This window comes from Protopterus annectens, chromosome 5.part0 (genome assembly GCF_019279795.1).
Source record: "Protopterus annectens isolate FY-2018-M chromosome 5.part0, PAN1.0, whole genome shotgun sequence".
In the NCBI taxonomy this organism is placed as follows: Eukaryota; Metazoa; Chordata; order Ceratodontiformes; family Protopteridae; genus Protopterus; species Protopterus annectens.
Genome location: NC_056735.1, coordinates 291,289,687 through 291,313,965, shown reverse-complemented (window position 1 = coordinate 291,313,965; position 24,279 = coordinate 291,289,687). Strand labels below are relative to the sequence as shown.

The window sequence follows — 24,279 nt, the reverse complement described above, 5'->3', positions numbered from 1 at the left end:
TTAAGGAGTTACAGAGAGGGTTCTCAGTCAAATATCAGTGTTATCAAGAATGGTGTGATATTTACAGATGCATCTCATTTGGTAGAGGTATTTGCAGGTAAGTTTTCTTTCTTGTCAAATAGCAGCTGCTGTTTCCCCAGTTTTGATTTCAAAAAACACCATTATAACTGACAGATTAAAATCATGATGTAATGGTTTCTGCACTAAGTGTAATTAAACTGTACTCAAAAGTTGGTCCCAATGGGCTATGCAGTTATTTTTTGTCTAAAATTTCTAAAGAAGTATTACTTTGTCTATGTTGGTTGTATCAGTTTGCTATACAGGAGGGGTTTTGTACCATGGATATAGAAAATAGCTAGCTGTCTTATTTCCTCATTTCAAATGCAGTAGAACATGCACATTAGATAGGTCTCATCTATTAGTCTTGCATGTGTTTTCGGCAAATGTTTTGAAAGAATTTTATGCTCCTTGGCAAAAGAAGAGCTGTGTTCAATCCTTGATATTTTTTTAGCATGGGCTTACCCAAGAGAGATCTGTCTTACTGACCTGTTAAGTTTTTATTGTAATATCTGGGAATCGGTCAGTATGGGTTTATCTTTTGATGTGATCTACTTTGATCTGGCCAAGGTATATGACTCTTCCCCATGCAAAAATTAGGACATCCTTATTTATAAACTTGGAATCAATTAGTATATAATAAAGTGGGTGTTAGTTGGCTGAGCAAAATAACACTTAAGGAGAAAATTGAAGATATTTCTTAAGAAAGGAATGCTGCAGCAGGGATCCTCGGAGTTCTGATTTTGGGCTCTTGTTTCATCTGTTTATGTTTGAGTTCCCATCTCAAAATAAAATTTTGGTCAACAAGTTTGCAGATGAAAATAATTGGGGTGATTTTTAGCTGTGTTAAGGATCAGGCTAATTTAGTGGGCTTCCTGGATGCCATTCTCATGATCTTTAAATAAGAACATGGATGTTAATGCCAGTAAACTTGAGGTGTTGCAGTTTGGACCAAATAATCCTTGTTTCCTTATTCCTTGCATAATATTTTTATAAGTAGTGTGGAGAAAATCAGGGATTTAGATCTGGTGGTGGTCTGCAAATTGAAATATGATGAAAACTGTATTGATTGCAATAAAGAAGCATTACTCTTATTAGAGATAGTCTACATAGCATCTGTAGTCAGGATAAAAGAGTTTTAATACCCCTTTACAGGGCTGTAGTAGGACAGCACTTAGAATATTGTGGTGCTGCCTGTGCTTACAACTGTGCTCAAATATCCAGACTTGAAAAAATTCGGAACTATTTTATGAGACAGATTGATGATAAGAATTGTAGTTAGAGAAATAGACTTGAACAGCTGTCTCCGTATTTCTTGCATTATAAATTGGTTAGAGGAGACCTAATCAGACACTTTGGGTCTCAAATTCATTAATCACTGTCAGGGTACCAGAAATTGTATTTTTGTAAATATGTGAGTGTGGCACTCACTTCTGGAGAAAATCTTTTTTTTTTTTACAAGGCTAGGAAATTGTGTAATGATCTCCTTATACAGATCAGGAAGGCCTGTAGTCTGTGTATTCAAAATACTTATTGGCCATTGGTTTGGCATTAGGGTTTTTAGTCCTTAATAACATATGGCAAACCCATTTAATGTCTCTATTGATGCTTACCAAACATTGAAAACAGTTTTTGTCATTTTGTTGATGATCTTAGTCTTGTGAAATCAAGATGATATTGTTTTGAGACTGTGTTTTTTTTTTCAAATAGGGAAAATGATTGTGGTGTCAGTAGATGTTCTTTATTTACATCACTGTCCATCAGAGACATGGGGGCCAGACCGGGGGTGAATTTTTATTTCTCATCCAGTGATCAAGGTTTCTTTTGAACAGGGTCAGGGATATGAACTCTGCTTTACATAGATGGGGAACTTATTCCATATTCCGGGGATCCTTTGAGACACACATCGGTCCCTCCAGCAGGTTCTATTTATGTTACAGACAGAGTTCAGGTCCTTCCCTCTAGTGTTTCTGGTTCTGCTTGGCTTGTGTTTTTGCAAGATATCCATCAGAGCTGTATCCAAGGATGCCTTGTATACTAGGCATTGATAGCTTCTCAGTAACCTGTAGGAGACTGAGTATAGAGATAGGGCCTTAAAGTGATATGGACCTTAAAGCGATCTGTGTAGTACAGGGTATTTATACCCTGGATCCTCCTGGTGAGGAACCTTTCAGGGCATTCCATCTGTTGCAAGTGCCTGTCTAGATACATGCCAGTGGGGGCATTGTACTTAATGACAGGTCTGATAAGGACTGAATAGAGTGGTGCTTTTACTTCCTTGGACCTGGATGCTGTACATCCATATAAGGCATACCTGCATTTTGACATCATACCTTTTTGGGTATTCTAGATGAGCTCACTAAACTGGGCATAGACCTCTATGTCACCAGATGGATAGCTAAATGGCTCACAGGTAGGACACATATTAGAGCTGGAGAATCCAACTCCAGCAAGAGGTTAGTCACCAGTGGGGTACCACAGTGCTCAGTCCTGGGCCCCCTCCTGTTTGGGATGTACTTCTCAAATGTGAAGGCAAATGTAGATGGCCTTCAGTTGGCCAAGTTTGCAGATGACGTCAAGCTGGAGGCAAACACTGACTCTCCAAACGATGCTGATATCTTACAGTATGGTCAGACTAATGATTGGTGTCAGAGCCATAGCCTCAAGCTAAATGTGCAGAAGTGCATAATACCCTTTGGAAAATCAAATACCCCTCCAAATTGTAACATTGATAGCACCCCTTAAGAGTGAACCCAATGATGAGAGATCTGGATAGTCAGATAGATGTTAATCCGAACTTTGAATACCACATGTCCACTGTGGTGGTGAAGTCCTTCTGTGTGGCTCAGCTTATAAGTAAGGGCATGGCATCCAGATCTAAAAATGTCATAGCACCATCGTAATCATCCCTTATCAGTTACCAGTGGAGTCCCACAAGGATCGGTCCTAGATCTTCTCCTGTTTGGCATCTACTTCTCAGAAGTCCAGGCCAACACGGAGGGACTCTGGCTGACCAAGTTAGCAGACTTTTGCAAGCTGGGAGCCATTATTAACTCTCCAAGTGATGTAGACATCCTACCTCAACTGGTGTTGAAGTCATTGCCTTAAGCTTAATGCCAAAAAATGCATCGTCATTCCCTTTGGGAAAAACTCAGTTCCCACTAATTACCACATTGATGGGAGCCCACTGAATACTGAAGGCTTTATAAGAGATCTGGGGACATAGGTTGATAGCAACCTCTCCCTCGACCACCACATTGCCACTGTGGTCAGAAAGTCCTTCTATGTAGCACATCTCATTACCGAGGGTTTTACATCCAGGAAGAAAGAGGCCATCATCACTCTCTACTCTTCCCTCATTAGACCAGTCATAGAGTATAATGCCCCATTTGGCATGTACCTCACTAAATACCTTCAACAGCTGGAAAGGCCACAAAAGTACCTCACGAAGAGGATCCTAGGCTTTAAACACATGCCTTACATGGACAGACTAAAAAAACTCCAAATTTTCTCTGTCTCATGTCGTCTATTAAGAGGCGATCTCTGCTTGACTTACCAAAGCCATGTCTGACCCAGCCCTGTTAGAAATGTTACACCTAAAGAAATCCCAGTCCTTCCGCACCATACGATCCAAAGACCTCCGCCTCATTACCACAATCAATTGTTCCTGACACTCATATGGATTTAGTAAAGACTATAGTAGATCTGAACTGTTTGTTGTCCCACTCACAAATCTGGCAGTTCTAGGTAACAATTTTTCTCTTGTTAAACCATTCAGAATATTCTCTAGCCTGTTTTATCACCTTGGGTTAACAACCTTAAAACATTTGAGAAATCATGAATTAGAGATCTAAGGTTTTAACATTAACAAACTAACTACTCATTTAGATGATGGCCCATATGAGGATGCTAGTATCAACAGAAGTGAATATTGCACATGGGATTAGAGCGGCAATTGAATTGAAGACCTTTTAGAGGGACATTATGATTATTATATATACTACTATATCAATATGACATCACCCAGAATGCTCTTTCTTTTGGGTGGTCCATACTTACAGCTTGTGCTAAATATGTGGATAGCCTTTTGAAACCATACATTGTAAAAAACACACAAGGATGTATGACTCATAGGGCTTGGAGGCCAAAGCAAACTACAACAACATTCATAGATGAGATCAGGACACTCACAGACTTCTTAGATTTTACATACGAAGTCAATGAGAGCGAAATCAGCTTTTTGGACATAAATTATGCGGAAGTGGATTTTCAAGGCAGAGTGCAACAATCTGATGCTTATGTTTGCAAACAGAGGTATCCACACTCTTAAATTTAGAGGTGAAAGCTGGAGTTAGGTGTTGATCAACAGAGCACACAACAAGATGGGCAAGATTACGATTTCTATGTACATTTTCCATTGATCACCATTTCATTAGGAACATTTTACAGAAGAACTGGGCTAATATAATGGAGGATAGACACTTAAAACAATTATTCTAGTATAAGACTTTATATGACCTAGTGTAAGACTTTATATGGGCTGTATTTTTTATTTTTTTATATTTTAACAATACTTTTAATAACATATTGCACGCAAGGTATGTAACTTACTTTATAGGTTGTGCAGATTTTAGTAAGGGGACTAAGTGGGTTATGGGGTGAGTGTAGCAATGTGTTTTGCTGTTATTAACATGACGACAGTTAAGGTAGTGTTTGATCTTTGGCTTCACCTCTGACTGGGGAGAGCATATCTAGAACAGTAAGCAGTATTAAGTAAGGTCTTAGTTAAGTATAACATATTCCTAACATGAACTAGTTAGTAGGGACAAACATCACTAAAGTAACATTTAAGTCAAGATGTTTCAACACACTCAGTAACTCTGAATTATTTATTTTAAAACACACGAGAACTAGCTTTAATAACACAATATGGTGGTTAATTGAATAATCACTAATTGAATTGTTACTAATCATGCTGTTATTAAAAGCAGACAATGGATGTATTAGTGTTTGAATTTTGTCTATTTCTTCAAGTCTTGTGACTGGTGGTTCTTACAGTTTTATACCTGGATTACTGCTTATGCTTACACTGGTGTAATATTTACGACTGTGATTGATTGGGTCCTTGGCGTCTTTTTGTCTTCATTGGTTCTTGAGGTCTTTTGGAGTTATCATTACCACAATCAACATAACATGCTGGAAGGACAGGTTCATAACCCAGAGACTGCCCATGCTCTGGATTAGACTTCCCATACATGTCAAACAGAGCACCTCACTGGCCCTTTTCAAAAGAAATCTTGATGAGTGGATGGGAAATAGAAAGTTCACCCCGGGGATCACTCCAGTGGCTCTATGTGATAGAGGCACTGGAAACTAATGGCGACATGATGCCAGGGCACTACAATGGGCTAGGCCTAGTACACACCTATGAACTGAGCTTGATGAAGGCATTTTTATTGGGAATGCTAATAAAGTATAATAGTGCTAGTAACATGCTGAATGCCAAAACACAGATTGTGCTTTGTTTCTAAAATAAAACAAACACTAGATGTTCTTTGTGTTTCACTGTTGCAGTCATCACATTTGGGTTATCCCTGCTGGGGTAGCCCTAGGCCGGCCTGAATACCAGAGACTTAGTATTTCTTTGTCGGTTGCTGTTGCTAGAAGACTGACGTCAGGTCATCAGGGATATAAAGGAAGGCAGCTGATGCCATTACATCAGTCTTTCTTGCTGTGGAGCCCAAAACAGAAGCAGTTCGCATGAGTGCCAGTCTGCTGCTACCTGAGTTTTGTTTCCAAATTGAAGTTGAAGTCTTCAAAAGCTAAGTACCCCATTGGGGATCCTTTTTTCTTGCACTAACCGATGTCAGAAAAAGTTAATTATCTCGCCTGTGGAAAGCAAATACTACACCGGTATTTCCACTCTTACTGCATCACTTGTCTAGGCCCAGGCCACAATGTCCCTCGTTATTGGTTCTGTACTTTAACGCTAGAACTAGTCTTCGTCGGGCCCGTACTGTAGCCAGATATTTCCATTTACAGTCCTCGAATTCCGAAATGGCTTCCGTAAGCCATCCGACAGCAGATCTTCCAAAAAAATGTAAAGATAAAGACAGAGACAGAATGCACAGGACTAAACCTTCCGATGACGTTTCCGCCATGCTTGGTCATCAGTCCTCCAGAATTCAGTGAAGCGCTTTCCCAGCTCCTGATGCCCACGTCAGTTAATTTACAGACCTCTACTGAGACCCTTTTGGAGTCCGGTATGCCACAGAACTCTTCTTCGTCTAAGGATCCTGCAGTCGTATCTACCTTGGATGGGTCCGGAGCCCATGGGCAGGCAATGGGCTTCCGAGGAAGTTCTTTGCAACTCCAAATCCAGACATAAACCAACCCCTTCTTTCACGGTTACCATTCTTTCTAAACCAACCAAGTTCCTTAGGCCTAGGGGTCGAACCACCCCCAAGAAACTGACTTCCAGCCATTCTTTGGCACCTGCTCCCTTGCCTCAGTCACAAATGCTTAGAATGGCAGAGGACCTTATTATGCTGATTAGGGGAAGCCAAGCCACTCCCTCAAAAAGAAAGAGATCCGTCTCCAGAAGTTTTGTCTGAATAAGTGTCAGATGAACCTGATTCATCTGACTGAATACATGCAGCCCCTCTCTACATATGAGGATTCAGATTCAGAGGAATCTATTCCTTCAGCCTCTCCCCCCAGAGGATTTTTCCTTTGGGGAAACCCTGCATTCTTTAAGGGAGCATTTCAAATGGGAGAGTCAAGACTACCCACAGTCTAAAAACAGACTCCGAGAGTTCCTGGACCTTTAACAGCACAGGCCCTTAGCCATCCCCCCCCAGTCCTAGATGTGGTAGATGATCTCTTCCTTGAATCCAGCTTGACTCCATACGCCCTCCCTCCTGCTCCCAGAAAGCCAGACAGGTACTACAGAGTCCCTGACTCTCAGAAGTATCTCTTTAAAAACCTAACAGCAGACCCTGAGGTCATTACTCAAGGCCAAAAAGGGGTTAAAGCTACTTAAGCTAAGAATCCCACCCCCTCAGACAGGGATTCTAGAGCACTGGACAAATGGGGTAAAAAAGTATACACTTCAGCTACTCTTGTTGTCAGGGCACTCAGTTGTCAGTTCCATATGCTTAAATATCAGCAACATACCTTGGAACTTTTTAAACAAAAATGTCCTCCTTTCCTGCATGGGCAGAATTAAAAGATTTACAGGAATTAATGCACTCTGCTGGTCAAGTAACTAAACACACTTTGCACTGTGGTTTTGATGCCCTAGAAGCTTCTTGCAGGGCAGCAGTCACTGGATCTGTCATTAGAAGACATGCGTGGCTTAAGGAACAACCTCTACCTGACCATGTCAAATCACAATTGCTGGATGCACCCTTGCACAAAGATAACTTATTTGGTAATAAAGAGGTGTTAAAAAAAGATGGAAGAGAAAGCAAAATCTATGCAGACTATTAAATATTTCTTACAGGTACAGCCCCCTAGGTTCAGCAGGCATTTGCCCCCTAGGTTCAGCAGGCATTTTCCTTACAAACACTGGTCCTTTCCTGCACCTAGTAAACAGGGCCAGCCTAGGCCCCCTGGAAACAGACCTCCAAGACAGCAATCCCATGAGTTGCATAGTTCTAAGCAGTGGACTGCCTCCACTTTAAAAACAGGGAGTTCTTAGCCACCCCCTTATGGCAGAAACTCATAATGACTCACCCCCTCCCTACCTCACCTCTGCCCACCATCACATACCCCTAGGAGGAAAACTCTCCTTTCACTCAAGCACCTGGGGCACCATTACCAAGGAACAATGGGTTCTGAACATTGTGTCTCAGGGGTACAAATTCTACTTCCATACTCTTCTCAACCCCCAAAGGGTTCCCAGATCTACCACCAAATCAGTGGGCAGATGCTCAAAAGTAAATCCATACCCTGCTCTCCTTGGGAGCAGTAGAACACGTTCCTGCAGAGCAGAGAGGCCATGGCTTCTACTCCAGACTTTTTCTGGTACCAAGAAAAGAGGGCAACTGGTGCCCCATCCTCTATCTGTGCATTCTAAACACCTTCCTGGTGATCCCAAAATTCAAAATGCTCACCCTTAAGCAGCTGCTACCCATGCTGTACAAGGACGCTTGGCTAGTCACCCTGGACCTAAAAGAGGCCTGCCTCCACATTCCCATCAGGGAGTCCTGCAGAAAATATCTTTGCTTCAGGGCAGGATCTCAACACTTTCAGTTCTCTGCACTTCCCTTTGGCTTATCTATTGCTTCCAGAGTTTTCACAAAATGCTTGACTCCAGCCATTGCTTTTTGCAGACAAAGAAATATTCAAATTTACCCCTACTTAGATGACTGCCTTATTCAGGCAGACAGCCAGGAAAAGCTGCTCAAAGACCTGGCCATTGTAAAGGACCTACTAACTTCCTTAGGGGACACAATCAATGAAAAGAAACCCAAACAGGTACCCACCAAAGAATAATCGTCCTGGGAGCAAGTTTGGACACAGCATCCCAGGTGGCATGCCTAACACCAGAGAAACAAAGTTTCCTATCAGATTACTTCTCTCAATTGGCCACCAGGCCCCAGCTTTCTGCAAGGGGAAATCCTACAAGCCCTGGGGTTCATGGCATCTTGCATACTCCTTATTCCGTATGCCAGACTGCATATGAGTAGACTTCAGTGGTACCTAAAGAGCTTTTGGTGTCACCACTCTCAAGATCTCGAAACTCATTTACCTATTATTCCTTGCCTGAGGGAGGAATTTCTTTGGTGGGCAACAGCCTGTTCCCACAACAAGGGACTGCCCTTCTCCCCACACCCAGCAACCCAGACCCTCACCACAGCTGCATCAGACTAAGCTTGGGGTGCACACCTGGATGGTAGGTGCATACAGGTCCAATGGAACCCCCAGCAACTCCCCCTGCACATCACTCTAGAAGAGATGATGGCTGTGCAGCAGGCCTTGATAGCTTTCAAACCCCTTCTCTCTCTCCAGGCGTTCTCCGGATCAAAACAGACAACACCAAAGTGATGTGGTACATCAACAAGCAGGGAAGAACTCACTCCTACCTGCTGTGCAGGCTGGCCATGACCCTTTGGTTCACAGCCTCTTCCATGCAGTGATGTGATACATCAACAAGCAGGGAAGGACTCACTCCTACCTGCTGTGCAGGCTGGCCATGACCCTTTGGTTCACAGCCTCTTCCATGCATCTACACCTGTTAGCACAATACCTGCCAGGCTCTCAACTCCCTGGCAGACCAATTAAGCAGAAAATGGTTGGACCCCTCTGAGTGGCAGCTCAACAGAAACATCTTCTTACTAATAACTCAGAAATGGGGAACCCCACAGGTTGACTTCTTTGCCTCCCACACCAACCATCAGCTCAGCAAATTTTGCACCACGGAGCGTCACTGCATGGCATGGAAAGTAGATGCCCTGCCCTTCCCCTGGGTAAACCTCTCGGTCTATGCCTTTCCTCCCCTACCTCTCATTCCCAAGGTACTGATCAAAATAAGGGAGGAAAAACCAAGGACCATTCTCATAGCTCCAGACTGGCCTAGACAGCACTGGTACCCCTTGCTGTGCAGCCTGCCCCCATGGAATCTTCCTCAGATTCCCAACCTCCTAACCCAGAGTGCAGGGGAATTCATGCACCCCCAATTGTAGACATTCAGTTTGGCAGCTTGGCTTATAACCTAATTCCTGACTAATCTGCTCTCCTCATAAAGCTGGTTCTGGATGTTGTCAGAGAGGCCAGACACCCTAGCATCCGAAAGTCTTATGCAGATAAATGGAAAGGTTCTGCATGGGAATCCAGGCTAAGGGAGCCAATACGGCACAGCCCTCCATCCCTGTTATCCTGGATTACTTAGCTGACCTACTGCATAGTGGTCTGTCTTTCTCCTCTATAAAAATTGACGCCTCTGCTATTTCCACTCATTTTCCCACTAAGCAGCCTCTTTTTTTCACACCTTCTGATCAAGCAGTTCCTCAGGGGGGCTAACAACTTGAGGTCCCCCAGAAGGGCACCAACACCGGCTTCGGACCTTAACTTTGCCTTGGAAAAGCTCACCCTGTCTCCATTCAAACCAACTTCTTATGCATAGCTAAAATTTGTCTCCTGGAAGACAGACTTCCTCCTGGCCATCACTTCAGCCAGAAGGTTCTCTGAGCTGCAAGCACTCATGGCAGTGGAACCCTTCATCATCTTCCATGCAAACATGGTATCCATCAGAACTAATCCATCCTTCATGCCCAAGGTGGTATCTATTGTGGCTCTCAACCAGTCCATCCATTTGCCCACCTTCTTTCCTACCTCAAAACAAGGGGGAAAGGATTCTGCAATCTCTAGATGTACATAGACAGCTCAGATACTATCTAGACTGGACTAAACCCTTCAGAAAATCTGATCAACTGCTGGTTAGCTTTGCTTCATGGGCAGAGGGTAAAGCCATCTCCAAGCAAACCATTTCTAAATGGCTAGCACGCTGCATCCATTTCTGCTACACGCAGCATGGCAATCCTCCCCCCAAGGGGGTCAGGACCCACTCCACCAGAGCAGCCACCACCACTGCAGCATTCCTCAGAGGAGTCCCCACCAGGGACATCCTGGAGGCTGACATCTGAACATCTGTTCACACCTTTACCAAACATTAACACCTGCCTCTCTTTTCTAAATCTAGGGCAGGTTTTGCCTCTGCAGTCTTACAGGACATGCTAGCCAACCCTTAGCTTCCTTTGCTGCCTCCACCCATTTCCTCAGCTTTGGGAATCTACCCAAATGTGGTGACTACAACAGTGAAACACGCAGAACATAGTACAGTTGTGTGCACTTACCATAAATGTAGATGTTCGAGTGTCTTCACTGTTGCAGTCCTGGTTTCCCTCCCTCCCCCTTTTTCTTTGTTACATTTCTTCCTTGTTGTTCTCCTTTCCTTAGAAGGGACATATTGGTATTTTTTTTTCCACTGTTGGGGTCCTGCTACAAGAGCGTGGCTTCCTACTTTGGAGGCTCCTGACTGGTTAGGGCAAGAAAAACTGATGTAATGGTGTCAGCTGCCTTCTTTTATACCCCTGACGTCATTCTTGAAGCAACAGCAACTGACGCAGAAATACTAAGTCTCTGGTATTCGGGCCAGTCGAGGGCTACTCCGGCAGGGATAACCCAAATGTGATGACTGCAACAGTGAAGACACTTGAACATCTACATTTATGGTAAGTGTACACAACTGTACTTTTGTGGGCCTATCACACATATACTGCCTTATTAGTTTGTGTAATTTTTGATGGGGTGCACTTCTTTTGACTGCAAGTAAGTCACATAAATTGTTTACATTTTAAAGCTGTGATTATTTTTTTATCACACGCATAAACACATTCATGTACACAAGCACATCATAGGCACTCATAACTGCCAAATCAAGAGTTTTATAACTTTCAAGTTACAGTAGTGGTAAGTCATTTTATTGCACAGTCTGACCTCCCTCTCCAAAAAAAAAAAAAAAAAAGATATCCACTATCTTTATGCAGCCCTTGTTAAGTTTATGGTGAAAGTCAGATAAGTAATGGTCAGAGTAATGAATTTCATCTTGTTGCTATCTAACATGTACATTGCCACCCCATAAGAGCCATAACAGTACTCATGTAATTGCAGTTTGTTTTCACATACAGCGTACATCATCCCCCCATATAGCCTTTTCTTTGAATGCCTCTGATATTTGATCATGGTGAAAGTGAAATAAATAATGAAGTATTGCATTTCAGCTTATTGCAGTTAGATAAAACACTGTCCTCTGACGATCCCTAATATTTAACATGCATCATATATCTGCTGCTTGCTTTCATTCTTAACTGCCATCTACCCAAAAGTAGATGCATATTGTGCTTACCACTGATTTTTGATTTGTTATATATGCAGACAATGTACTAGAAACAGAAATTTGTTTCAAAGTTTTGATCTTGCAGTTACAGTACACTGTGAAAGGTAGTTGAAGCAGCGTCCCATTGTTCTTATTCAGTTTGTGTCCCCCCCCCTCGCCATTTTAGTTGTTTGTATCCTGGGTGTTTGACTAATCAGTGTAAAAGAAATAATGGTATCATTAATATATTTCAACTTATTGCTGTCTGACACAACCACATGCTGTCCTTCTGGCAGACATCAGTGATTTTCTTATCCATTCTCCTTTGTGTCATTTTTTTCCACTCAGTCTACTTTCTACCCCTCATTTGCCCCTCGGTATTTTATGATGAAACTGAAAGAAAAAATGAGCACAACAGTGAATCTCACTTGCTGTCATACACAGTCATGATCATCTAACACTGATCAAGTAAAGTTCTACCACTCACTGTTCTTTAGCCCTGGTTGGGATATCTGCCTGTGTTCAAAGGGAAAGAAGTAATGACCATAAGTATTTATTTGTTTCATGTTTCATCTTGCTGCTGTCATGCATAGCCCCAATCCTCATCTACAGTTGCTCTAATACTAGAAAAAAAAAAGAAAAAAAAGTGACTGGTGCAATTGGCAGTGTGTTCTAGTAACACTGTCTACAGATATAGCAAGCCTCCTGACTGTATCTCTTGTTCAAAACATTTCTGCTTGAAAAAGGTGACCAAAGTTTGGAGCATCTGCAGATACTGGAAGTCTCTAATCAAATGACTAACATTCACTAGTTAACTCTGAGATCTGCTGCATTGAACCCATTGCCTATAGTTATAGCTGCTGTCCTGCTAGTATTTATTATTTAAATCATGCTAGTAGGTGAATGAGTATCAGAGACTCTTAGTACTGATGATCTATAGTCATATAAGTGACTGGTTAAATACTGTGATCATTTGCTCTAGGCAACCAATTTTGAGCGACTTACCTCTTATAGTAACAGGATTGATTAGCTGTGCCATTGCTGTTATATTGGAGGGAAGGAGGTGAGAAGCTGTACTAATGAATAAAATGTTATATTTCAGGTAAGAATTTTCTTTCATTGCCAGTGGTGGCTTTGGGCATTTGTTTCATTAGTATAGTCAGTGTAGTAACTTAATTATTATACTCAAAGGAACCAGAGGATAAGAAAATATTTTTTTAGATTAAAATTACACTTTTTTTCTAGTTAAAAAAAATAATGTAAAACAGTTGATGTTGCAGCCTCTGTTCTGGTCATTACCTGTAGTGCTGAGGTAATAAATATGACATTCACTTGTGGTTTTGAAGGTTTGAATTAGCAAGTTCTAAATACTATTATCTGAACAGTGGTGTCTGTTGGGTATTACAAATCTCCCTGTATTTTTTTCTTAGCTACCTTGAGAGCCCATTATTCTGACTTACTTTGGAGAAGTTTTCCTTGAAATTGCCCATCTGTAAGCCAGTAGTTCTCATCTTAAAATAAGATAATTTTTTTTGAATGCATGATAAATAGTCAAATGTTAAGCTTTTTGACTCTTGGCATTTTTATTATTTCTGGAACTCCCATGAAAAAAAATACTTAGTTTACCTAAAAGTTTTGCTCAATTTGACTTGGGTGTACACTTCAAGGACTCCAGGTCCAGAGCTTCATATGATGTAAAATAAAACAAATATGCAGCTCTCTCTTTTAATTACAGATGATCTCGAACTGTCATCTGTTTTTTTTTATTACCAGTCTTTTATTTTGAGATTCTCATTATTTATACTTGTAATAAGTGCTGTAAAGTTGCCACTTTTACTTTTAAAGTGGAAATAAGTTAACTGTGTTAATCATTTTGCATAGCAGTGATTCGTCTTTGTTTGTGTGCTTGTGCCAAGCCACTAGAGAGTCCTGAGGTGCCTATTTTACAGTCTGTTACGGTTGTTTTAATAGTTTTGCAGTTTGTTCACCAAGAGTTCCTAACATGCATCTGTAATAATCTTGTGTACTGGCTTAAACAGTATATTCTAAGCAGTTAGTGAATGTTTTTTCTACTGAATCCTCCCATCCCGACCCAGTGTATTTACTAATGGGATAACACTGTACCCGCATCACCAAAATGCTGTAAACTTTAAAGCAATCCCAGGATAACGAAAGCTTTGTTTTTTGCAGGAAGTGACAACCCCCCCCCCATGCTAATTATGTATACAAACTCCTAGATCATAGTACATTGGGGAAAGGGGCAAAAACCTTATCCCTCACGCTTTCCCTTTCAGGGATTTGTCATTGCCCAGAGAAATGTCTTTGCTTCTTCCCATTCTGTATCAAATGCTTGCACAGGGAGTAATAAAACCAATGCCTTCTTGCAAGATGGACAGAGGCTTTTATTCAGAGATTTTTCTGGTATCAAATAGAGAAGGATCTGGGGGACCTTTGCTGGATCTTTCCTTGCTAAACCTATTGTCAAGATTACAGAGTTCAAAATGCTTTATTCAGTCCCTTTTACCTTTTCTTTCTTCAAGTTTCATGGTAAAGCTAGACTTCAAATGATGTCCATCACATTTCCATTTCAAAGCAGTTCAAATTATTGTTTTTTCTGATTGTTTTTAAAGATTTTCTGTGTCTGGTTTACATCATCAGTTCTCTGTCCTACCCTTTGGACTCTCCACTGCAGCAAGTATATTCACAAAGTGTCTTGCTTCAGTAATTGCTTATTACAGACTTGAGGGCATTCACATTTTCCATATTTGGATGACTGTCTTATCTTTGCATATTCTTTTTTCAGCTGTCAGGAGTCATTAGCAGTTGTTTAGAATCTTCTACGCAGTGTACGTTTTCAAATTGACTTTCAAAAAAACTTCTCTTATCCCTTCTCACTGGATTGTACTTTTGGGTTGTCAGATTCTGCCTTGTGAATAGCCTTTCTTCTTCCAGAAATGGTAGAGCTGTTTCAATAGTTCTTCTGGAATTTTTCAGTCTAAGCCAGACATCTGCAAGGGACTTAATCAGGATTTGGGGGGGGGGGGGGGTTGGCATATTCATTCTTTTTCTTTCCAGATCCTTGTTCTGAGATTTGTTTAAAAAAAAAAAAAAGGAAGATTTTTCTGGTGGGTATACCACATCTCCTGCAATCCAGCTCTCCCTTTTCAAACCCCTCTCTCACCTGTCACTACAGATAAATCAGAGGACCGTGGGGAGTGTTTTCCAAAAAAAAAATTGCAAGATCTGTGGGATCCTCACAATAAGCAGAACCTTGTAAATGTCAGAGAAATGTTGGCATTGATCAGTGCTTTGAAAGCCTTAAATCGTCCCTTACAGTGGAGTGCTGCAGGTTTACACAGACAATACCCCAGTGATGTAGTATGTAAATAAACAGGGGATACCAGATCTTGCACTCTTTGCAGACTTGCTGTGATAACAGCTCTGCTCATTTTGACTTTGCAGGCTTCATAAATTCTGGCAAAGCAAAACTTACTTGCAGACACGCTATGTTTTTCCAAGAATTGATCCAACTGTGAAAAGCACCTCAAGTACATCTGTTTTCCTTCTCTCAGAAAAGACAACTGAAAAAAATATGCAGCAGAATTCCTTGTAAGCAAGCCTGGATGGTAATGTATTTTTATTCCTATGAAGAGTAATGCTCCTGGGCACTTTTCTACCCTTTCCACTGATAACCAGAGTTTTTTCTGAAGATCATAGGGACACCCCAAAATAGTGATGGTTCCCTTTTGGCTCAAGCAATGGTTCTCCCTTCCTTTTACTCTAGTCAAGGGCAATTACAACAGGCTGTTCCAAAAACTTGAAAATAACTTGTGTAAGTGGATAAGATTTTCTTGTTGGTGCCATTCCAAGGACCAGGACCCTCTTCAGCAATGGCTGCCTCTGGTTCTTGGTTATTTGTGAGTTGCTGTCATTTAACCTTTCTTATTCCTCTAGCAAGGTTCACTTGTTGGCCATTTCAACTTGTATGCCTATAGGTCCCCACCTTTTTCACAATCACCAAGGTTGTTTTTGAAACTGGTGTTGCATATCCCTCCACTTAAAAAATAGGCTTCTCTTCCTTGGGTCTTGAATAAGCTTGTCAAGCTCAATTTTGTTGTTTTCCATTTGAACCATTGAGGTTTATAGCATGCAAGACTGTTTTTCTAACTGCTCTGACTTCTGCTCAGAGAATATCTGAGTTGCAAGCTCTTATGTTGAGCCAACCCTACCTCATTTTCACAAGGAAAGGGTTTCTTTAAGAACTAACCCTTCTTTTATGCCTAAAGTTGTCTCAGAGTTGAGCTTAAGCCAGACTATTACTCTCTCTGTCTTATTTCTTGAACCAGTGAACAAGGGAGAAAAGATTCTGCACACTCTGGATGTCCACAGGCAACTCTGTTAATATTTAGACAAAACTCAGTCCTTTAGGATTGCTGATCAGCTGTTTGTGTCCTATGAAAATAAGAAGAAAGGACAACCACTGTCAACTCAGACTATTTCCAGATGATTACCATGCTTCCTTTTATTATGGTCACAATAATAAGCCACTTTCATCCAGAGTTAGGGGCCCATTCCACAAGGACTTTGGCTTCTTTGGAGGTTTTCTGGAAAGGTGTGGACTTGAAGTGTTCTAGAGGCAGCAACTTTGTCCTCTGTAGATACTTTTATAGAGCACTGCAGACTGGATTCCTTTTCCATTTCCATTAATGGGCATTCTCCTGGGGCTTCTGGATTCTTAATTTGTTTCTTTTTTTTAGTTTCTAAGCTGTGCTAATTCACTTGTATAACTTGGGTAACTGCAGCAGTGATCTAAATGTTGAGCTATGTACAGTTAACTAATTCTCCTCTGTACATCTCATAAAACTAACATATGTACCTTTCTTCTCCCATCTTTCCCTCACCATACCCCATCCTTGCTAAGCTTAACTACTAAGTTATGTTCCTTTTGTCCAACAGTAATTGCTCCACCAACATCTCCCCTTGTACAACGTCTTCCTCACTTACTTCTTCCTCACATTCTGTGCTTCATTTTTATTGATCACAAACTGTTGACTAAATAACTCACACTAACTCTCTTGACTTTTCTAACAGTAAACTCACACTCCACCCTATAGCAACTGGAATACTTTCACCCCAGCTGTAGCTCAGGATTGTAACCTATACTCTAGAACTGAGCTTCCACTACATCTTGATCAGCTGCAGTGTTGCAAGATCATATTAACTGCACTAACTTAACTATCTACCATTTTTGGATAATTACTACTTAGGAGATCTCATCTAGGGAATTACTTTTTTCATTGTTTAAAATACTGTATTTTGCTATGATGAGCTTTTGTGTCTGTATGTTATATTACTATGTGAATCTTTTGCATTCTATGCTATGTGGTGTTTTTCTCCCGGGCCTCCGCTGAAAATGGGTCTCCACCCAGTTGGACTTTCCCAATAAACATATGTAAAATAAATAAATAAAATGTAAATAAACTTACCATAACAGTAGATGGGTCTAATAGATCACTGTTGTAATTGGCACCCCTCACTCCAACCCTCTTATTTTAGCCGTTTTTCTTTTGTATTGCCAGGCTGTGGTTCATACCACTCAACCTCTTACCACAAGAAATCTGGACAAAGTGTAAAATAATGGGGCATAAAGGGCCAAAAATATAAACAGATTTAAAACATTGCTCTTATAAACTTAGAACGTTGCTAGAATAACAGGATTTGTGTTTGCATGCATTTTCTAAAAGATATGAATTCAAATTCCAATATATGTCATTATTTAGTGATTTAAATCCTTAGTGATTTTACCAGAAAACCATAAGTTCTGTGGGGAACGGACCAAAAATATGATGCAAAAATCTGGACAGTTGTGAGATATGGTGTGGTTGTATAGATTCCTGTGTATATAGTTTGTTGTTGAATTCGCTTCCTAGCATTATCCATTTAGAGCTCTTACCTCCTCCTTTTCTTGGCAGAAGTGCTCTGTCTAAATTAATGCCCTGACTGTGTTTGTATTGGAGCTCCACGTGAGCTTCTGACATTTGGAGCACATGGAATACAGCCTTAAGCATTGAAAGTTGGCTGGTCATTGTGGTAGGACCCAAATAGCTTATGGTACTGCAACAGTGATAGAATATCTAGTGTTATGGTAAGTCTGCTTACACAGCTGTACTTTCTATACTACTTTATTCTAAACATGTGTCCTTCACTTCTAGAGAAGTATTTAGTTTGTAACAGATTGTTTATTAATACTCTAAATTCCTTGCATTGTTAATCTAAACACAGCTGAGTCTGACATTACAGGGCATTTTTAAAGGGTGGAATTATTTTTGTGCATTTCATCTGTAAACTGTCTTGTTCATATACTGTCAAGGGTAAGCATAACACATTTGCTATAAATGCAAACTTAATTACTCTCACTTACTCATCTGCCATATGCATTAAATTTTGGCAAGGTGGTTGTGTTCTAAAAAGTGATCTTCCTGAATAGAAGTTCTGAAATGTATTGTATACATTTGGTTAGAGTAGTACCTTTGCCATATTACAGCCTGAAATAAGCTCCTGGAGCATTAGCATGCATTTTCAATATTTGAGGGGCCTAGTACATTGCCTTTCCTGAAAAGTACCTTGCCCTTTACAGCAGGTTGTACGGTGTTGGACATGTATGGTAAAAGCAGTAAATGTTTTGTTGCTGTTGTTTACTTCCAACAGCTTAGTATTAAAAAAAAATAGAAGAATAAGGTCAGCCATTGCATGAGATTCCATTTTGGAATTACTTAATGGGACGGCAGCACCTGTGGGCTTTCAGTCAGGCAGATGCACTTAAGATGCATTGGATAAAAAAAATCAGAATAGCCATAACTGAAATATTTCTATGACGACATATTTGGCATGTGCCTGAAAATCTGCTTAAACTTGTTAATGTTCATTGTAAGGTTCATTTACTTAATATCATTCATAATGAATGAAAACCTGCTGCAGGCAGACTTCTGCCTCATGCATAGTTTGAGTTTTGGACATCCCTTGAGTGGCACATACCTGTGTCTGAAGGACAGTATATTATCCTCCTCTGATTTTTCATGATAAAATGTTCAGGTAGTTACTGTTAGACTGGCTGTAAGGTCTAGAATACTCCCATGACTACCATTCAACTCCTGTGGATTTCATTGCAGATGATTGATAAAGTTGATTGTGCCACATAGCCTCCATCAACATAGGAAATATTGGTCATGACGTGTTTCCATTGCCTTTTTATGGAGACATATTCATGAATTTTACTTGCTAATTGACAACATAATACTTTTATTGTACTTTAGAGTACAATGCCTAAACTTAAATATGTACAAAATTAAAATAGTAAATGAATAAATGTAACCAGTAATCATCTATTTAAAAGAAGCACAGTGCAGATCTGAGTAGACAGAACTGAAACTAGCCCAGTAACCCTGTGTGTGTGTGTGAGTAGATGCTTGATTCGAGTCGCATGATCCACAATATCAAAAGCCTCTGAGAAATAAAGGAGGACAAAGACTGAATAATTTCATATATCCGTTGTCATTACCTGGTCATGATGATGCAAATGAGGATTGACTCAGTGTTGTGCCTTGCTCAACATCTAGACTGACATGGATCTACTAAGTTACATGACACCAAATAGGACTACTGCTGTATGTTAGGCAGAGTCCCTCATTGACTCTCTTCAAGAGGAATCTTGATGAGTGGATGGGAGATCGTAGGTTTACCCCGGGTATCACTTCTGTGTCACTGTTGACAGAGGCACAGTATTCTAACCTCGAAAAAGGGCATAGCAGAATTAATTTAAAATGGGTGGCGAAAGCCAAACACACTCTGGCTAGGCTTATAAATGCCCTAGGGCAGATAGCCTAGTATGAACCTATGAACCTATGTAAACCACTGTCTCAGTAACCTTATTAACAAAGGTAAGGTTTGAGATAGGGTACAAATTCTTCAGCCAAGTTGCTTCCAGAAATTTCTTTCTTGAGAGTTGCAGTGATCTCAGTCTCATTTAATGAACATAAAAAACAAGTCAGTTTTCAATGAGGATTGAAATATGAGAAGGACTGGTTGTCTAATGTAGATTAGATGTTCATCGTGTTACCCTGCTGCAGTCATCACACTTGGGTTATCCTGCCGTCAGGCAGTCCCGCAGTCGGCCTGAGTCCCAAAGTCTTGGTCCGGCGTCGGTTGCTGTCGCTTCTTCCCTGACGTCTGTGCGCCAGTGGTATATATGAGGCATCCAACGCCATTTTCTTCAGTCTTTCTTGCTGCGTAGTGCCCGAAGCAGAAGCAGTTTGCAAGTGCCGGTCGGCCGACACCTGAGATTTTCGAATCGAATTTCAGTCCGAAGTCTTCAATAAAGCTAAGTACCCCTTTGGGGGAATCTTTTCTTGCCTCAGAATGTCAGAAAAAGTTAACAATTGCATTTCTTGTGGGAAGCAAATACCTCATAAGGACTTCCATTCTTATTGTATTCCTTGCCTAGGCCCAGACCACGACGTCACAGGTTGTCAGTTTTGTGCTAGGTTTAATAAACGAACTATCAAACGCCGTTTTGACTTCGAACGACATTACTTTGGTAGGAAATTTAATTATGTCATGCCGTCGGAGCAGCCGACGACCGGCATGCATAAAAAACGCAAGGATAAGGACAAGCTGCCTAGGAACAAGCCAGACTCCGAGGCCTCTGCTGGGCCTGTCGCCGGTTCTCCGGTTTTCAGTGAGGCACCTGCGCAGCCCCTGACGACCACAGAATTGGAACCCCAGACAGCTGCAGATTCTCAAATGGAGTGTACTAGGCCATCACAGCCATCTTCATTAGGCCCTTCCAACACTGGAGCAGGAGATCCCAATGCAGTAGAAACACCTTCGGTTGCAGAAGGTGTCTTCAGACCGACTACACTCACCATTAAATCTTATGCTAAGTTTAAAACTCCATTAAAACCAAAAAAGACTGTACATCAGTCTACAGTTCAAGGCCCCATGCCTAAGAAACAGATGCTTAAGATGGCTGAAGATTTGATTACCCTAATCAGGGGTTCCCATCCCCCTCCAGATAAAAGACCAAGACAAGAGGAGGATTATGCTTCCTCTGACCAGGTTTCAATTTCCTCAGATTCTTCTGAGGAACAGGATTACACTTTTCCCCCTTATGAAGATTCTGATGCTGAAGACTCTATTCCCTCAGCATCTCCCCCTGAAGACTACTCCTTTGGGGAAACTTTACATACCATGAGGGAACATTTCCACTGGGAAGGCCAGGACTACTCTGATTCTAAGAAAAGGCTCTGACAGTTCCTTTTACTACCCCAGCACAGACTACTTGCTATCCCTCCAGTTTCAGACATTGTGGATGATGTTTACTTGGAGTCTAGTCTAAATCCAGACTCTCTACCTCCTGCTCCAGCCAAACCAGACAGGTACTACAGAGTACCTGACTCACACAAATTCCTTTATAAAAGCCCTGTGGCTAACCCAGAAACAATTTCACAGGGTCCCAAAGAGGCTAAAGCTTCTATGGCTAAAAATCCTGTGCCCTCTGAAAGGGATTCCAGAGCCCTAGATACATGAGGAAAGAAGATATACACCTCAGCTACTCTGGCTATGAGAGCATTAAATTGTCAGTTTCACATGCTGAAATATCAGCAATTCCTAATGTCTCAATTAAAACAAAAAATGAGCACACATTCTGAACAGTCTGAATTCAAGGAAATACAGGATCTGTTGCATGCAGCTGAACAGGTGGGCAAACATACTTTACAATGTGGATTTGATTAATTGGAAGCTTCCTGTAGAGCAGCTGTTACTGGGTCTGTCATACGTAGACATGCTTGGTTAAAAGAACAAACCCTACCTGATCATGTTAAAGCAAAATTATTGGATGCACCTTTACAGCATGATGTATTACTTGGTGTCAAAGCAGAAGAGGTTTTAAAGAAAATGGAGGATAAGGCAAAGTCTATGCAGACGGTGAAGGATTTTTTACAGGTACAACCCCCTCGTTTCAGCAGAAATTGGCCAACGAAAAACTGGTCCTGTCCAGCTTATGACAGATCACAGAGGGGCAAATACAGACGCCCAAGGGGCAGAGGTCACTCACAAGGCCCTTACGAACCTCGCCAGTGGGGTACTGCTATCCAGAAAGGAGGAGAAGACAGGCCCCAAGCTAGCAGAAGACAAACACAGTGACTCAATCCTTAAACTACCAAGCAAATCTCTCTTGGCAGCTCCCTTGGGAGGAAAATTAGCACTTTTTGCAGACAATTGGCACATCATCGCAAAAGACAAATGGGTCCTAGACATTGTCTCACAAGGATACAGATTCCACTTTCATACCTTGCCAAGGATAAAAGGAATGACAAACCTGCCACCAAATCAAAGGGCAGAGGCACAAAAACAAATTACAGCTCTCATGGACATGAGAGCCATTCAACAGGTACCTACACAGGAGCAAGGACAATGATTTTACTCAAGACTCTTTCTAGTCCCAAGAAAAGACAAAGCACGGAGACCCATTCTGGATCTTTCAATTCTGAACACCTATCTACAAGTACCAAAATTCAAGATACTAACACTACAGCAGCTTCTTCCCATGCTGGGCAAGAATGCTTGGCTAGTAACGTTGGACCTCAAGAAGGCATACCTGCATGTCCCTATCAGACAAAATTGCAGAAGATACCTCCGCTTCATTGCAGGTTCAACCCATTATCAATTCTCTGCACTGCTGTTTCGCTTATCTACTGCGCCCAGGGTCTTCACAAAATGCCTGGCACCAGTAATTGCATACTGCAGACAAAGATGAATTCAAATATACCCATACCTGGACGACTGCCTTATTCAAGCAGAAAGCAAGGACATTCTTTTAAAGCATCTAGCATTTGTCAAACACCTTCTAAGTTGCCTAGGGTACACAGTAAACAAAAAGAAATCAAAATTAGTGCCCTCACAAAACATAATATTCCTGGGTTCCAGCTTGAATACAACAGCCCAGATGGCTTATCTCATGCCAGACAAGCAACAACAACTGACTCAGTACTTCAAAATAATGGCAACAAAGACCCAACTCCCCACAAGAAAAATTCTGCAGGCCTTGGGATTCATGGCATCTTGCATACTATTAATACCATTTGCAAAACTGCATATGAGGAAATTACAATGGTACCTGAAAAGCGTATGGACTCAGCACAGCCACAGCTTGGAAACAATGATAGCACTCATTCCCTGCCTTCAACAGGAGTTTCTATGGTGGGCACAGGCATGTCACCTCAACTAGGGTCAGCCTTTCACCTTACCCACAGCCAGGCAAACTATGACAGCAGATGCATCGGACTATGCCTGGGGAGCACACATGGCAGGACAGTGCATTCAGGGCAAATGAACTACAGATCAAAGGCATCTGCATATCAATCAAAACGAAATGCTAGCAGTATAGAATGCCCTAACAGCTTTCAAGGGCCGATAACTCAAAAATGGGGATGCCCAGACATAGATCTGTTTGCCAACCTCCAAAACTACCAACTTCAAAAATTTTGCACAAGGACATTCCATCCGCAAGCTTGGAAAGTGGACGCCCTCTCATTCAGTTGGAAAACATTAACAGTGTATGCCTTTCCTCCACTGCCTCTTCTAGCAAAGGTACTGCTGAAAGTCAGATTAGAGAGGCCACAAATGATACTCATTGCACCAGACTGGCCACGCCAGCACTGGTATCCAATTCTAAGGAACATGGCCCACAGCCCACCATGGATTTTACCACAAATTCCTCACCTGCTCACCCAGCGAGACAATCAGATTCTACACAGCCAGCTCAAGACTTTAAACCTGGCTGCATGGCAAATTACCTAAACAACCAGCCAACACCTCTATCCAAAGCTGTTATGGATGTCATTCTGGAGGCCAGGAGGCCCAGCACTGGAAAAACCTATTCAGACAAATGGAAAAGATTGTGCACCTGGAACCAGGCTAAAGGCCAAAATCCCCTTGATCCAAACATTCCTCAGATTCTACAATATTTAACTGAGATATTGCACAAAGGACTTTCCTTTTTATCTATTAAGATCCACGCCTCAGCAATTTCAGCTCATTACAACACGGATCCTCCTTTATTTTCACATCCACTCCTAAGAAAGTACCTCAGAGGGGCTAAGAACATAAGACCGCCCAGTAGAGCACCAACACCTACTTGGGATCTTAACTTTGTTCTGGAAAAGCTTACACTGCCGCCCTTTGAACCAGCTTTTTTTGCTGATTTAAAATTTCTTTCATGGAAAACTGCCCTGCTACTAGCAATAACTTCAGCTAGAAGAGTCTCAGAGCTACAGGCACTA

At 41.4% G+C, this 24,279-nt stretch overlaps 1 protein-coding gene across 1 annotated transcript in view; it reads left to right on the top strand.

Moving 5' to 3' along the window:
• The window catches only part of RPS6KA3 (ribosomal protein S6 kinase A3), a 1,945,113-nt gene that overhangs the window by 493,286 nt on the left and 1,427,548 nt on the right, over positions 1 to 24,279 (top strand). The gene's annotated exons all lie outside the window — the stretch shown is intronic.